The following is an 11,715-nucleotide window of genomic DNA, read 5'->3' on the forward strand; positions in this document are numbered from 1 at the left end:
TACGACGAAGACCACGAGTGTGTGTGTCCGTGTGTTATCCACGCGCATCGAAGCGGCGATTTCACTTGAGAGAGTTCTCGGTCGAGTGCACGAGTCGAAAGAGTTATGCGGCCGGTCGATTGCCGGGGAGTAAGTCTGAGTTACGACGAAGACCACGAGTGTGTGTGTGTCCGTGTGTTATCCACGCGCATCGAAGCGGCGATTTCACTTGAGAGAGTTCTCGGTCGAGTGCACGAGTCGAAAGAGTTATGCGGCCGGTCGATTGCCGGGGAGTAAGTCTGAGTTACGACGAAGACCACGAGTGTGTGTGTCCGTGTGTTATCCACGCGCATCGACGAGGCGCGATTTCACTTGAGAGAGTTCTCGGTCGAGTGCACGAGTCGAAAGAGTTATGCGGCCGGTCGATTGCCGGGGAGTAAGTCTGAGTTACGACGAAGACCACGAGTGTGTGTGTCCGTGTGTGTATCCACGCGCATCGAAGCGGCGATTTCACTTGAGAGAGTTCTCGGTCGAGTGCACGAGTCGAAAGAGTTATGCGGCCGGTCGATTGCCGGGGAGTAAGTCTGAGTTACGACGAAGACCACGAGTGTGTGTGTCCGTGTGTTATCCACGCGCATCGAAGCGGCGATTTCACTTGAGAGAGTTCTCGGTCGAGTGCACGAGTCGAAAGAGTTATGCGGCCGGTCGATTGCCGGGGAGTAAGTCTGAGTTACGACGAAGACCACGAGTGTGTGTGTCCGTGTGTTATCCACGCGCATCGAAGCGGCGATTTCACTTGAGAGAGTTCTCCCGAAACCGAAAGAACGAACCCAAGCTCGCGGTCCGGCCCACGGACGCGTGCACGTAGCCGCCACCGATGCCGGAAGGCGTTCGCGAGATGCACGCGCTCGATACGGCGACGACGCGGTCCGTCCCGTAAAGTCCCGAAAGATGACAAACTGCGGCTAGCGCTATGTAGCGGCAGGCCTGCGCAAGGCCTGCGCCGATCGCCCGCGTCTCCGCCGCCGAACCGTGCGTGAAATCGAAAGCACGAAACTAAGCGGGCGGTTTCGGCCACGTACGCGCGGACCTAGCCGCGACCGATGCTGCGAGGTACAGGCGTTCGATACGGGGACGTGGTCCGTCTCGTAAATTCCCGAAAGATGACAAACTGCGGCCGGTGCCGGTAGCGGCGGGCCTGCGCCCGCGCCTCCGACGCGCTACCGCGAGGCCGAAGTGGGGGCTCGAGCGAAGCTTGCGCTCTCGCCCACGTACACGTGGACGTAGGCGGCCGCCGCCTTCGCGCCACCTCGCTTTCTCCCGTTCGTCCGCGAGCCGCGGGGCCGTTGGCGGCAGGCCCGCGCCTGTCGCCCGTTCCTCCGCCGCGCTACCGTACCCGAAACCGAAAGAACGAACCCACGCTCGCGGTACGGCCCACGGACGCGTGGACGTAGCCGCCACCGATGTTGGAAGGGCGTTCACGAGATGCACGCCGTCGATACGGCGACGCGGTCCGTCCCGTAAAAACCCGAAAGATGGCAAACTGCGGCTAGCGCGTTCGCCCTTTGCTCCGCCGCCCTAACGTGCCCGAAATCGAAAGAACGAACTCGAGCGTGCGGTCTCGCCCACGTACGCGTGGACGTAGCCGCGACCGATGTCGCGAGGTGCGGGCGATCGATGCGGCGACGCGGTCCGTCCCGTAAATTCCCGAAAGATGACAAACTGCGGCCGGTGCATGCAACGGCCGATAGCGGCGGCCATGCGCCGCCTTCTACGCCTTCTACCCGTCCCCTCCCCGCAGTCCGCGCGACCGCGAGGTTCAAGCGGGGCTCGAGCGAAACGTGCGCTCTCGCCCACGTACGCGTGGACGTAGGCGCGATCGATGCCGTCAGTCGCCGGGAGTGCGTGGCGATATGCACCGGGCGAAACAGCGACGTGGTCCGACCCGCGAGTCAGGAGGTGCTCGGACCGTAAGCAAACGGATCGGCCCCGGCTGGACAGTCACGCCTCTAGGTGACCGTCGCACCCCGAGGGGGTCAAGACTATATTGAGGGCTTGCAGTCGGCAGGTTTCATGCCTCGGGGACCGTTCGGCAGGATGGCAGAGACGTCAGCCTACGACGCCGTCAGCCCGGCGGGCCGCCGCCGCCTTCGCGCCGCCTCGCTTTCCTCCCGTTCCTCCACGCCCCCCTCTGGCCGTTAGCGGCAGGCCCGCGCCTGTCGCCCGTTGCTCCGCCGCGCTACCGTGCCCGAAATCGAAAGAACGAAGCCAAGCTCGCGTGACGGCCCACGTACGCGCGGGCGTAGCCGCCAGCGATGCCGGAAGGCGTTCACGAGATGAACGCGCTCGATACGGCGACGCGGTCCGTCCCGTAAAATCCCGAAAGATGACGAAAACTGCGGCTAGCGCGATGTAGCGGCAGGCCTGCGCAAGGCCTGCGCCGGTCGCCCGCGTCTCCGCCGCCGAACCGTGCGTGGAATCGAAAGCACGAAACTAAGCGGGCGGCGTCGGCCACGTACGCGTGCGTGGACCTAGCCGCGACCGATGTTGCGAGGTACGGGCGTTCGATACGGCGACGTGGTCCGTCTCGTAAATTCCGAAAGATGACAAACTGCGGCCGGAGCCGGTAGCGGCGGGCCTTCGCCCGCGCCTTCGCCCGCGCCTCCGCCGCGCTACCGCGAGGCCGAAGTGGGGCTCGAGCTAAGCAGGCGCTCTCGCCCACGTACACGTGGACGTAGGCGCGATCGATGCCGTCAGTCGCCGGGAGTGCGTGGCGATATGCACCGGGCAAAAACAGCGACGCGGTCCGACCCGTGAGTTAGGGAGGTGCTCGGACCGTAAGTCAAACGGATCGGCCCCGGCTGGATAGTCACGCCTCTAGGTGACCGTCGCACCCCGAGGGGGTCAAGACTATATTGAGGGCTTGCAGTCGGCAGGTTTCATGCCTCGGGGACCGTTCGGCAGGACGCCAGAGAAGTCAGCCTGCGACGCCGTCAGCCCGGCGGGCGGCCGCCGCCTTCGCGCCGCCTCGCTTTCTCCCGTTCGTCCGCGAGCCGCGGGGCCGTTGGCGGCAGGCCCGCGCCGGTCGCCCGTTCCTCCGCCGCGCTACCGTGCCCGAAACCGAAAGAACGAACCCACGCTCGCGGTACGGCCCACGGACGCGTGGACGTAGCCGCCACCGATGTTGGAAGGGCGTTCACGAGATGCACGCCGTCGATACGGCGACGCGGTCCGTCCCGTAAAAACCCGAAAGATGGCAAACTGCGGCTAGCGCGGTCGCCCGTTGCTCCGCCGCCCTAGCGTGCCCGAAATCGAAAGAACGAACTCGAGCGTGCGGTCTCGCCCACGTACGCGTGGACGTAGCCGCGACCGATGCCGGAAGGCGTTCGCGAGATGCACGGCGACGTGGTGCGTCCCGTGAAAACACGAAAGATGGCAAACTGCGGCTAGCACGGTCGCCCGTTGCTCCGCCGCCCAGACGTGCCCGAAATTCGAAAGAACGAACCTAAGCTCGCGGTGCGACCCCCGTACGCGTGGACGTAGCCGCCACCGGTGCCGGAAGGCGTTCACGAGATACCGGCGCTCGATAGGAGTACGTGGTCCGTCCCGTAAAATCCCGAAAGATGACAAACCGCGGCCAGCACGAGGTAGCGGCGGAAGGCGTGCGCCGGTCGCCCGCGTCTCCGCCGCCCTACCGTGCGTGAAATCGAAAGCCCGAACTCGAGCGTGCGGTGTCGCCCGCGTACGCGTGGACGTAGCCGCGACCGATGTCGCGACGTGCGGGGGTTGTTCGATGCGGCGACGCGGTCCGCCCCGTAAATTCCCGAAAGATGACAAAGTGCGGCCGGTGCAGGCAACGGCCGATTGCGGCGGGCATGCGCCCGCCTTCTACCGCCTTCGCCCGCAGCTCCGCCGCGCTACCGCGAGGCTCTAGCGGGACTCGAGCGAAACTCGCGCTCTCGCCCGCGTACGCGTGGACGTAGGCGCGATCGATGCCGTCATTCGCCGGGAGGGCGTGGCGATATGCACCGGGTAAAGACAGCGACGTGGTCCGACCCGTGAGTTAAGGAGGTGCTCGGACCGTAAGCAAACGGATCGGCCCCGGCTGGATAGTCACGCCTCTAGGTGACCGTCGCACCCCAAGGGGGTCAAGACTATATTGAGGGCTTGCAGTCGGCAGGTTTCATGCCTCGGGGACCGTTCGGCAGGACGCCAGAGACGTCAGCATGCGACGCCGTCAGCCCGGCGGACGGCCGCCGCCTTCGCGCCGCCTCGCTTTCACCCGTTCGTCCGCGAGCCGCGGGGCCGTTAGCGGAAGGCCCGCGCCGGTCGCCCGTTCCTCCGCCGCGCGACCGTGCCCGAAACCGAAAGAACGAACCCACGCTCGCGGTACGGCCCACGGACGCGTGGACGTAGCCGCCACCGATGCCGGAAGGCGTTCACGAGATGCACGACGTCGACACGGCGACGCGGTCCGTCCCGTAAAAACACGAAAGATGGCAAACCGCGGCAAGCACGGTCGCCCGTTGCTCCGCCGCCCTGACGTGCCCGAAATCGAAAGAACGAAGCTAAGCTCGCGGTCCGACCCCCGTACGCGTGGACGTAGCCGCCACCGATGCCGGAAGGCGTTCACGAGATGCACGCCGTCGATACGGCGACGTGGTGCGTCCCGTGAAAACACGAAAGATGGCAAACTGCGGCTAGCACGGTCGCCCGTTGCTCCGCCGCCCTGACGTGCCCGAAATCGAAAGAACGAACCTAAGCTCGCGGTTCGACCCCCGTACGCGTGGACGTAAGCCGCCACCGGTGCCGGAAGGCGTTCGCGAGATACCGGCGCTCGATAGGAGTACGTGGTCCGTCCCGTAAAAATCCCGAAAGATGACAAACTGCGGCTAGCACGAGGTAGCGGCGGAAGGCGTGCGCCGGTCGCCCGCGTCTCCGCCGCCCTACCGTCCGTGAAATCGAAAGCACGAACTCGAGCGTGCGGTCTCGCCCGCGTACGCGTGGACGTAGCCGCGACCGATGTCGCGACGTGCGGGGGCGTTCGATGCGGCGACGCGGTCCGTCCCGTAAATTCCCGAAAGATGACAAAGTGAGGCCGGTGCAGGCAACGGCCGATTGCGGCGGGCATTCGCCCGCTTTCTACCGCCTTCGCCCTCGGCTCCGCCGCGCCACCGCGAGGCTCTGGTGGGACTCGAGCGAAACTCGCGCTCTCGCCCGCGTACGCGTGGACGTAGGCGCGATCGATGCCGTCAGTCGCCGGGAGTGCGTGGCGATATGCACCGGGTAAAAACAGCGACGTGGTCCGACCCGTGAACAAGGAGGTGCTCGGACCGTAAGCAAACGGATCGGCCCCGGCGGGATAGTCACGCCTCTAGGTGACCGTCGCACCCCAAGGGGGTCCAGACTAATATGTAGGGTTGTGGTTGATCGGCATAGGTTAGCGTCTCGGAAGGATGTCCTCGTAGCTCCTTTCCTGATGACGGTTAGCTCCCCGTTTGCCGGTGCAAGATCGATTCTACACGGCCGGCGCGTCCTCGAATTTCCGCCGCCGAACCGCCCGCCTTTCAGACGCTGCGTTCGCCCGCCCGTTGACGCCCGCGTTTGCCCGCCTTCGCCCGCCTTTTGAAGCTCGCCTTCGCCCGCCTTTTGAAGCTCGCCTTCGTCCGCCTTCGCCCGCCTTCGCCCGCCTCTGGACGTCCGCTTCTTCACGCCCGCCTATTAGACGCTGCGTTCTACCCGCATCTTTGGACGCACGCCTTCGCCCGCCTTTCAGACGCCGCTGCGTTCGCCCGACCCTTTCGACGCACGCGTTTGCCCGCCCGCCCGCCTTATTTCCTTCCTTCGCTCGCCCGCCGGCAACCGCCGCACAAGCGCTATTCACGTAGGGTCGCGGCCGAACGACATAGGTGGACCGCCTGGAAGGGATGTTGACGGCGCTCCTTTCTGCCAACGGTTGGCTCCCTTATTGCCGGTGCAAGGTCGACTCTACACGGCTGGCGCGTCCTCGAATGTCTGCCGCCGCCGCCGCACCGCCCGCCTTTTAGACGCGCTCCCTCGACGCCCGCGTCTGCCCGCCTCTTCACGCTCGCAATCGGTTCGTCCTCCCGCAATCGAACCGCTTCTCGTTACCGCGTTTTCTTTTTTTTTTCTTCCTTCCGACCCCCGGCCTCGTCTTCGCCGCCGAGGACCCGGTCAGGTTACGCCGCTGACCTCGTGTCGCGTCGCCGCCGGCGCGGCGGACGGGCTAGCCGTCGCTTCCCGTTCCGCCACAGGCGACGCGGCGTCTCCGAAAGAGAGCGGTGCCGTGTCCGTCCCTTCTTCCCTGGACGGAACCGTGGCTTCAACTCCGGGTTTCGCTGCCTCGTAGCGTTTCTGCAGCTTTTTCTTTTTCCCTTCCCGGCATCACCCCGCCTTGGCGCGCGTCGTCGTTTTCGTGGCGACCACCGTCATGGCACTCGCTCGTTGACCGCAGTCCGGACGCACTTCGTCGCAGCCGTTTCGAAAGGATCGGGTGGAGGAAGCGACGACGACGACGACCACCGACGCGTAGGGCGCCGGGCGAGTCTAAAAGCTGCAGCGGGCCCGCGCCAATCGCCGCTGCCCCTCTCGTCTGCCGACCTAGTCGCTGGCCTTCTTCGCCTTCTCTTCTCTTCCCTCTTCTTCCGCACCGGAACCGGCCCCCACTTCGAATCGACCCGCACCGGAGCCCGTCCGCAGCGGCCCCGGTGTGCGGCAGTCGGATCGCAAACCGTTTCTTGTATCGCGAACGCTTCTTCGCGCGTCGACCCGTGTCGCTTCCGCCTCCGGGACGAGGAGGAGCAGCTGGCGCGCGCGTATACGAACGGCGGCCGAACTCGCGAGCGCCCTCGCGCCTCTCGGTTTTTATCGGCCCCTCCGATTCCTTTCGTTCTCGTTTTCCGATCGTCGGCGGCGGGCGGGCGGCTGCTTCCCGAGCTTCCGCCGCCGCCGCCGCGCGCTTCGTTCTCTCGGAACGTAACGTCGGTGATACCTGGTTGATCCTGCCAGTAGTCATATGCTTGTCTCAAAGCTTAAGCCATGCAAGTGTAAGTTCATGCCGTAAACGAATGGTGAAACCGCGAATGGCTCAGGAACCGGACCTAATCCTCGGGACCGTATTCTTCCACCGCGAGGAGAGTGGATAACTGTGGCAATTCTAGAGCTAATACATGCAACCGAAGCCGCGATCGCAGGTCGCACCCGGGCGTCGGGCTCGAAAACGGCGTTCGGCAGCCGTCGCGTTTCGCGCGCGGCGTCGCCGTCGTTCGCCGCCGGCGTCCGCTCGGCCGGATCTGGGGCGGCGCATCCGCGCCCGTCCCTCCCGGTCGCGACGATACGGTCGGCCTTCCGCATTGGTCGCGGCGCAAATATTAGACTGAGACCGACGCGTACGGGCCGTCGCAGCAGCCGCCGCGCCTTCCGCGCGCGGGTCTTAGGCGTGCGGCGGCTTCACGCCCTTCGATTTTGGTGACTCTGGATAACTGTCAGTACGATCGCACGGGCTAGTATCGCACTAGCCTTCGCGCGACGGGTCCCCCGCGAGTCCGCCCTATCAACTGTCGACGGCCCGGTCAGTGCCGACCGTGGTGGCAACGGGTAACGGGGAATCAGGGTTCGATTCCGGAGAGGGAGCATGCGAAACGGCTACCACATCCAAGGAAGGCAGCAGGCGCGCAAATTACCCACTCCCGGCACGGGGAGGTAGTGACGAAAAATGACGACGCGGGACTCTGTCGAGGCCCCGCGATCGGAATGAGTACATTTCAAATCCGTTAACGAGGATCGACCGGAGGGCAAGTCTGGTGCCAGCAGCCGCGGTAATTCCAGCTCCGGTAGCGTATATTAAAATTGTTGCGTTTGAAAAGCTCGTAGTCGGAATTCGGGTCTCGAAAACGTGCCCCAGCAGGTTCGGGGCGACGGCGCCGTCGCAGGCGCGCTTCTGGCGCGTCCGCTTCGGTCGTCCGTTCGCACTCCCGGCCCTATTCGCCGGTGCGTGCGCGGTCGGGCCGCGGAGCTCTGCTCGCGTCGCCGCCGCGACTCGGCACCCCGTCCAGCGCTCGTCTTCGCCCGCGTCGCGTCGTCGCGTCGCGTCCGGTTTCACGCCTGCGCCTTCAACGGCGCGGGTCGGTCAGGCGTGCTGCGCGCGCGGGAGCCACGAGGCGGGTGCGCTATTGGGCGTCGTCGCCGTTCGCGTTCTAGCGGTAGTAGCGCGTCCACCTCCCGGTCGTTTCGGCCCGCACGGTTCCTCCGAGGGTGCTCTTCGCCGAGTGTCCGAGGCGGCCGGTACGTTCACTGTGAAAAAATTAGAGTGCTCAGAGCGAGCCCCGCCGGCTTGCATACGAAAAGCATGGAATGATGGAAAATGGCCTCGTCCGCGCGTCATCCGTCGGTCTCCGTTCACGACGAGGCAATGATCGAAGGGAGCGATCGGGGCCACTCGTATTGCGACGTTAGAGGTGAAATTCTTGGATCGTCGCAAGACGCACTGCAGCGACGGCGTGTGGCAAGCACGTTTTCCTCGACCAAGAGCGAAAGTCGGAGGTTCGAAGACGATCAGATACCGTCGTAGTTCCGACCGTAAACGATGCCGACTGGCGCTCCGCCGGCGTTCGCTTCGATGACCCGGCGGGGAGCCTGCGCGGGAAACCATAGTCGGTTCCGGGGGGAGTATGGTTGCAAAACAGAAACTTAAAGGAATTGACGGAAGGGCACCACCAGGAGTGGAGCCTGCGGCTTAATTTGACTCAACACGGGAAAACTCACCCGGTCCGGACACCGGTAGGATTGACAGATCGATAGCTCTTTCTCGATTCGGTGGGTGGTGGTGCATGGCCGTTCTTAGTTGGTGGAGCGATCCGTCTGGTTGATTCCGATAACGAACGAGACTCCGGCCTGCTAACTAGCGCGTCGATTAGTGCTTTTCCGGTAGCGCGGCGGCGCCGAAGCCGTCGTCGGTAGCTCCGCGCGCGGCCCGGGCTTGCCGTTGCCGCCGCTCTCCTTCGCGTCCGGCGCTGCGGCCGCGTCCGGCTGCCGTCCCCCGTTCGCGGGGGTTCGGTCGCGGCGTGGTTGCGGCGTCGGTTGCGGAGCGGCGGCGGTGACCCGGTCGGCTCGGCCCGCGCGAGCCCGGCGGCGGCACGCCGTCGCGTCCGGGCCAGTCGGTTGGCGAACGCAGCGCTTCTTAGAGGGACGGGCGGCAGAAAGCCGCACGAGGCGGAGCGATAACAGGTCTGTGATGCCCTTAGATGTCCGGGGCCGCACGCGCGCTACACTGGAGGTATCAGCGGGCGCGTCTCCCCCGGCCCGAGAGGGTCGGGAAACCTCTGAACCACCTCCCGTGATAGGGATCGGGGCCTGGAACCAACCCCGTGAACGAGGAATTCCCGGTAGGCGCGGGTCATCAGCCCGCGTCGATCACGTCCCTGCCCTTTGTACACACCGCCCGTCGCTACTACCGATCGAACGGTCCGGTGAGGTCCTCGGATCTGGCCGACGAGTCCGCTTACGCGCGGCGGCGTTTTGCGCCGTCGTCGGCGCGTTCTCTGATGGCCCGGAGAAGACGACCGAACCCGATCGCTTAGAGGAAGTAAAAGTCGTAACAAGGTTTCCGTAGGTGAACCTGCGGAAGGATCATTAGCGCCGTGTTCTCGAATTGGAGAAGAAGGAAATAAACATTCGCGATCCAGCCCGATAAGTAAGTCGCGGCCGGGCCCCCTCGCCCGAGTACCACCGAATGCTCTTGATTCGGCCCTCTAACAGCGCAGCAGTAGCCGTCGCGGCAGCCCGCCGTCGTCACGCGCCGCGACGACTCTCTGCTGCCGACCGCGCAACCACCCTGCCGGCGTCGGCCCGCCCTCATGGCGCTCGGACGACGGGGCTTGCACGCTTTGCGAGCTCCATGACCATTTCTCTCTCTTCCTTCCTGCCTCGCCGACCGCGCGATTCGGCCTAGGCCGTGGGCGCCGCCCGGCGCCTTCCGATGACCACCGTAACGCGCGGCCGTCTTTTTTCCTCGCCTCCTAGCGCGCAGTCTCTTCGCGAGACTTGCCGAGCAGTAAGTCGCGGCCGGGCCCCCTCGCCCGAGTACCACCGAATGCTCTTGATTCGGCCCTCTAACAGCGCAGCAGTAGCGGTCGCGGCAGCCCGCCGCGACGACACTCTGCTGCCGACCGCGCAACCACCCTGCCGGCGTCGGCCCGCCCTCATGGCGCTCGGACGACGGGGCTTGCACGCTTTGCGAGCTCCATGACCGTTTCTCTCTCTTCCTTCCTGCCTCGCCGACCGCGCGATTCGGCCTAGGCCGTGGGCGCCGCCCGGCGCCTTCCGATGACCACCGTAACGCGCGGCCGTCCTTTTTTCCTCGCCTCCTAGCGCGCAGTCTCTTCGCGAGACTTGCCGAGCAGTAAGTCGCGGCCGGGCCCCCTCGCCCGAGTACCACCGAATGCTCTTGATTCGGCCCTCTAACAGCGCAGCAGTAGCCGTCGCGGCAGCCCGCCGCGACACTCTGCTGCCGACCGCGCAACCACCCTGCCGGCGTCGGCCCGCCCTCATGGCGCTCGGACGACGGGGCTTGCACGCTTTGCGAGCTCCATGACCATTTCTCTCTCTCTTCCTTCCTACCTCGCCGTCGGCGTCGGCAGTGGCGCGCTTCGTTCCGCTGTCGACGCCTTCGAATCTCATTTTATTTTTTTCCGTCGCGCGGCGCCGGCCTCCTGTCGGGGGCCGCTGCCGCTTTCCTTTTTTTTTTTTTTCCTTTCCGTACGTCTAGCGCGTAGTAGTAGCAAATATTACCGAAACCCTGGACGGGGGATCACTCGGCTCGTCCGTCGATGAAGAGCGCGGCTATCCGCGTGAACTGATGCGAATTGCAGGACTCAGTGAACATCGACACCTCGAACGCACATTGCGGCCCCGGGATCCTATCGTCCCGGGGCCCCGTCCGGTCGAGAGGCGGTCAAGACACGAAAACGCAGTCCGCCGCGGCCGTTGGCTGCGGCGGGGAGTCGGGAGTCGCAGGAAAGGGCGGCGCTCGCCGCGAGGCCCGCAAGTTATCTCGCGCGCGAGCCGCCGCCGCTCGATCGTCCGTCTCCCGTAATGCCAGACCGTCATCGTTGCGAAGCGCTGTTGCGGAGGAGGGAGCCCGCCGAAGTGCGGAAGCAGTGGAGTAAGGGATCGCAGTAGTAGTAGGAGGAGGAGGAACGACGCGGCGAGTCCCCTCGTCGCGTCCGCGCCTTCTTCCTCTGCGTTCCTCTCCGAGCGACCGCCGCCCTCCGTCGCTGCCGCCGCAGCCGCCGCCGTCTCGTCTTTCGGCGTTCGCTCTGTGGGAATATCTCTTTCGTGCGAGCGTTCGTGCCGATCGACAGCGGTGGTGTGCGCGCCGGTAGTTAGCAAGCAGCAGCAGCCGTCTCATTTGCAGCGTCTCCTTTTTTTTATTCACGCTGCCCTCGACTCGGACGCGATTACCCGCCGAACTTAAGCATATCGCTAAGCGGAGGAAAAGAAACCAACCGGGATTCCCTAAGTAACGGCGAGTGAACCGGGAGAAGCCCAACGCCGAATCTCGTCGGCCGCGCCGGTCGTCGAGAGCTGTGGCGCAAGGGTCGTACACGGTCGATCGTTTCGCCCGGCTAGGTTCGGAGTCCCCTCGATCGGGGCTGCCCAGAGCGGGTGCCAGGCCCATTCGGAGCCGGCGGCGATCGGCGGTGTTCATCGGCCCGA

The 11,715-nt window shown here is 65.1% G+C and overlaps 1 non-coding gene across 1 annotated transcript; it reads left to right on the top strand.

Annotated features, from left to right (window-relative positions):
* The first annotated feature begins 10,791 nt into the window (after positions 1-10,791).
* LOC115209972 lies at positions 10,792-10,950 on the top strand. The gene has a single exon (XR_003881343.1). It is a non-coding gene; the product is annotated as a 5.8S ribosomal RNA (ribosomal RNA).
* The last annotated feature ends 765 nt before the right edge of the window (positions 10,951-11,715 follow it).

This window comes from Octopus sinensis, linkage group LG3, assembly GCF_006345805.1.
Source record: "Octopus sinensis linkage group LG3, ASM634580v1, whole genome shotgun sequence".
In the NCBI taxonomy this organism is placed as follows: Eukaryota; Metazoa; Mollusca; class Cephalopoda; order Octopoda; family Octopodidae; genus Octopus; species Octopus sinensis.